The 5,260-nt window shown below is 38.9% G+C and overlaps 1 protein-coding gene across 5 annotated transcripts in view; it reads left to right on the top strand.

Moving 5' to 3' along the window:
- LOC106869733 (zinc transporter ZIP11) overlaps positions 1–5,260 on the top strand; it is a 172,182-nt gene that overhangs the window by 146,536 nt on the left and 20,386 nt on the right. Inside the window, exon 11 of one of the 5 annotated variants that reach the window (XM_052976845.1) lies at positions 3,623–4,829. The exons of the other annotated variants lie outside the window; for them this stretch is intronic. The gene's annotated coding sequence lies outside the window, so the exon portion shown is untranslated. Of the gene's footprint in view, positions 1–3,622; positions 4,830–5,260 lie in introns of those variants that run through there. 5 annotated transcript variants of the gene reach the window in all.

The following is a 5,260-nucleotide window of genomic DNA, read 5'->3' as shown; positions in this document are numbered from 1 at the left end:
GACCCCAGTACTTATTATTTTTTTAAGCTTGGTACTTATCTGGATGGCCTCTTTTGCTGAACCACTAAATTACAGGGATGTAAACAAACTGACACTGATTATCGAGTGGTGAGGGGAGGACAAGCACAAACACAATGGCACCCCCCTCACACACACACACATACATACATACATACATACATACATACATACATGTATATATGTTTATATATTTATTGCTGCTAGAATACAGTATATTGGGGGTACAGATATGGCTGTGTGGTAAGAAGTTTGCTTCTCAACCACATTGTTCTGGGTTTAGTCCTACTGCATGGCACCTTGGGTAAGTGTCTTCTACTGTAACATCGGGCTGACCAAAGCCTTGTAAATGGATTTGGCAGGCAGAAAGTGAAAGAAGCCCATCATATGTGTGTGTGTGTGTGTTCCCCCACCATCACTTGACAACCGATGCTGGTGAGTTTATGCCGCTGTAACTTAGCAGTTCAGCAAAAGAGACCTGGGGTCAAGTTGTTCAACTTAAAACACTTCAGTTATGTGCTCCAGCATGGTCACAGCCAATCAACTGAAAAAACAAAAGAATAAAGAATTTACATATATATATATATATAATCATCATCATCATCATCGTTTAACGTCTGCTTTCCATGCTAGCATGGGTTGGATGGTTTGGCAGAACTGGCAAGCCAGTAGGCTGCACCAGGCTCCAATCTGATCTGGCAAGGTTTCTACAGCTGGATGCCCTTCCTAATGCCGACTACTCCAAGAGTGTAGTTGGTGCTTTTCATGTGCCACATGCATGGGAGCCAGTCATGGGGCACTGACATTGATCAGATTCAGATGGTGCTCTTTACGTGCCACCAGCACAGGAGCCAGTCAGAGTGCACTGATTTTGGCTATGTTTGCATGGTGCTTTTTATGTGCCACCAGCACGGGAACCAGTCAGGGGGCACTGGCATCAACCACATTCAGATGGTGCATTTTACATGCCACCAGCACAGGGAGCCAATCAAGCAGCACTAGCATCGACACAGGCCCAAATGGTGCTTATTACGTGCCTCCAGTACAGGTGCCAGTTAAGCGGCACTGGCCAGATGAGCTTCTTTTTTTTTTATTCTACTAAATCCACTTACATGGCTTGGATCAGCCCAGAGCTCTAGTAGAAGTCTCTTGTGCCCTGCAGTGGAACTGAACCTGGAACTATAAGGTTGGGAAGCAAACTTCTTACCACACAGTAACTCCTGTGCCTGTTATAGATTATAGACTATATACTTTTGTAAAATGAAAGAAAATTACCTATGCAAGAATATAGATAATATAAGATACGGAGGAAAATTTACTGAGAGAAGGAAGAAAAAAAAAAAAAAAAAAAAAAAAAAAAGCAGCTATTTTTCTATGCAAGAACGTACATTGTTCCATTTCTGTAACCTTCAACTAAGTAGAGTTTACTTAACATAATTTATGAATTTATAAATAGAAAATCCTGAGAAACTACTCTGGAGCTTCATAGACATTTTGAAATGTGCTATGAACACATGCATTTACAGGTTATAAAGGATTTCCCACTACTTATAGCATTGACACAAAGAAGAACAAAGTGTCAACTGGTTTTACATTTGAATATTTTACATGAATATCGTTGAGGAAAAGTTCAAAAGTATGGCTGAGTTCATGTGATGTTTCCTTATTAAAGTAGGTTGCAGAGAAACTAAAGTATTTAATATTATGGGACTTGTTAAGGTGGTGAGCTGGCTGAATCATTTTCATGCTGGGTGAAATGCTTAGTGGTATTTCATCCCATCTTCACGTTCTGAGTTCAAATTCTGCTGAGGTCTGCTTTGCCTTTCATCCTTTTGGTGTTGAGAAAATAAGTACCAGCTGAACACTGGGGGTCAGTGTAAACTGACTTACCCACTCCCCTGAAATTGCTGGCCCTATGCCAAAATTTGAAACCGATCTTATGTGATGTGTAATGTGAGGGTGATTGATTGACTGATTTGTAAGAGCACTGGAGGAAATGCTTTGTGGGTCTTTATGTTCTGAGTTCAAATCCTGCTGGGGCCAGCTTTACCTTTCATCTCTCTGGGGCTGATAAAGTACCCTGGAGAAAATTTTGGAGTCATTAAAATATGAGTTCATATCTCACCAGAACCGATTTTGGTTTTCATTCTTTCAGAATCGATAAAATAAAGTACCAGTAAAATACAGGGATCAATTTAATCAACAAATCTCCTGTCCCCAAATTTCAACCTTATGTCAATGTTAAAATCAATTGTATTGTGTGTAACATCAAAGCAGTCACTTGGCCAGGGTGCTTCACTGAGGGATCAAACCAGAAACCTTGTTGTTGAGAAGCAAGTTTCTTAATTGTAAGGCCAGATGCCTGCTAGTTGAAGCATGCACACACAAGGTGCTAACGTAACTCTGTGGGTAAGAAGCTTGCTTCTCTACTACAAGGCTTTGGATTCAATCTCAGTTTGTTGCCCTTTAGACGATTGTTATCTACTATAGGTGGAGGCATGGCTGTGTGGTAAGAAGTTTATTTTCCAACCACATGGTTCTGAGTTCAGTCCCACTGTGTGGCACTTTGGCCAACTGTCATCTAGTATAACCTGAAGCTGATCAAAGCCTTGTGAGTGGATTTAGTAGATGAAAACTGGAAGAAGCTTGTTGTGTGTATGTGTGCATGTATGTATTTGTCTCCCACCACTGCATGACAACTGGTGTTGATATGTTTATGTCCCTGAAACTTAGAGGTTCAGCAAAAGAAACTGATAGAATTATTATCAGGTCTCTTTTACTGAACTGCTAAGTTGTGGGGATGTAAACACACTAACACTGGTTATCGAGTATTGGAGGAGGGGGGACAAACACAAACACACACACACACACACACACACACACACAAAACTATGTGTGTATATATATATATATATATATATATATATATATATATATATATGATGGGCTTCTTTCAGTTTCAATCTATTCACAAGGCTTTGGTTGGCTCAAGACTATAGTAAACGACACTTGTATAAGGTACCATGTAGTGGAACTGAACCCGCAACCATGTGGTTGAGAAACAAGTTTCTTACCAGACAGCCATGCCTGCACCTACATGGGGGAAAAAACACTTCAGTTGGAAGTAGGTGAAGGGCATCAAGCATTAGAAAATCTACCACAATGAATTCCATCTGATCCATGTAAGCATAGAAAAGTGGATGTTAAACTGATGAGGGGAGACACATACATACTTACATTTCAATTCCAAATGTAAAAAAACTTTAATTGAATGCATAAAGTCTTTTATGCCTTAGTTGTTTTTATTGGATTGCTACACTTGAATTACAACTAGAGTGCATAATTTGAGTATGAAAAGCTTGCTTTTGATGTAGGTGTAAGTTGGAAAGCTGTGCTAAGTCAATTGAATATTTTAGTATGATCAGTTCAATAACACACTTTACTATTCTGATATCAGATCCTGCAACAATGGGCTTACTATTATTACTATTGTTGTTATCTGTTATTTGACAAAATTGTTAGAGCATGATATTTGTGTCAGCTCTTTTTTTATGTTTTGAGTTGAAACTCCTCTGAGGTAAACTTTTTCTTTTCATCCTTTCAGGGTCAATAAAATAAACAAGTACCAGTTGAGCACTGCTAGGGTCGATGTAATCAACTGACCCACTCACCCAATATTTCAGGCCTTGTGTCTTGTATACCTATAGTAGTAAGGATCCTCCTCTTCCTCCCCTCCTCTTCCTCCCCCTCCTCTTCCTCCCCCTCTCCTCATCCTCTTCCTCCTCCTTCTCTTCCTCCTCCTTCTCTTCCTCCTCTTTTGCCAAACTTCTAAGTTACAGGGACATAAACATACCAATGCTGATTGTCAAGCAATGGTGGGGAACAAACACAAACACACACATACTTATACAAAGCCATCTGGTTCGCCAGTCCCAGTCAAATCGTCCAACCCATGCTAGCATAGAGAGTGGACGTTAAATGATGATGATGATGATGATGATGATGACAGCAAGCTTATTTCAGTTTCCGTGTACCAAATTCACTCAAAGGCTTGTTGGCCCAAAGCTATAATAGAAGACACCCAAGATGCTATGCAGTATGTGTGTGTGTGTGTGTGTATGTGTATGCATATGATTATTATTGAAATGTGTGTGTGAGTGGGACATTACCCTGGAACTTGCCAAGAAGACTAGTAACTCTGAATAAGAACTCATCCAGATTTTGGTGATTATGCAACTGATGCCAGGGTGGAAAGTGGATGCAAAAACAAGATGATAAATATGTGTGTGTGCATGAACATACTTATATATAGATATCCCTCAGAAGAGATTACAACTTTTTTCCAACTTGTTATGCATGCGTATGCACACACAGTGAGTGTTCCAGGTGATCCAGCACTCCACAGACATGCACACCCTTACACTGAATATGTCAAGGCTGTCCCATTGAACTGCAGATACAACTCAATTTTGCCAGCTGAGTGAAATGAAGCAATGAGAAATAAAGTGGCTTGCCCAAGGACACAGTGCACCATCAACTATCAAACTCATGACCTTACAATCATAAAATGAATACCCTAGCCACTATGCCATGCATTTTCACAATATATATATATATCTATATATATATATACGATGGGCTGCTTTCAGTTTCTGTCTACAAATCCACTCTAGACTTTGGCTATAGTAGATATTTGGGCAAGGCGCCATGTGGTAGGACTGAACCCAGAACCACGTGGTTCTGGGTTCAGAAACCAAGCTACTTACCACACAGCCACTGCTGCGCTTGTACATTTACATATAAAATATATATATGTTAAATTATAATGATTTTATATATGTGTGTGTATATATATATATATATATAATTATGTGTATTTCTTCTATCTTAATGAATAAAAATTCTACTGATAGAATAAATGGGTTAATAGAAACCAATGTAGCAAAGAACACAAAATAACTGTGGTTTAGTTCCTGTTTTTAAGGCAGGAACTCCTTGAAATTTTGGGTATTTGAGTATATTTAAGAATTTAAGGATTGGAGAAAACGCATGTTATAATTGCATACTTTATTCATACATATGTTTCAAAGGATTACAACCTGTGTGATCCATAGGGATCTTTGATATTAAAATTGTAACCTTCTCATCAGGGAAAGCATGGGAATCATCTTAAACGTAAGACATTATGACCGATTATGAAAACAATAGATGGATAAGGTTATGACTTGATTCATTTGAAAAA

This window comes from Octopus bimaculoides, chromosome 2, assembly GCF_001194135.2.
Source record: "Octopus bimaculoides isolate UCB-OBI-ISO-001 chromosome 2, ASM119413v2, whole genome shotgun sequence".
Lineage (NCBI taxonomy): Eukaryota > Metazoa > Mollusca > Cephalopoda > Octopoda > Octopodidae > Octopus > Octopus bimaculoides.
Note: the sequence above shows the minus strand (reverse complement) of the source record. Positions and strands in the feature narration are given on the sequence as shown.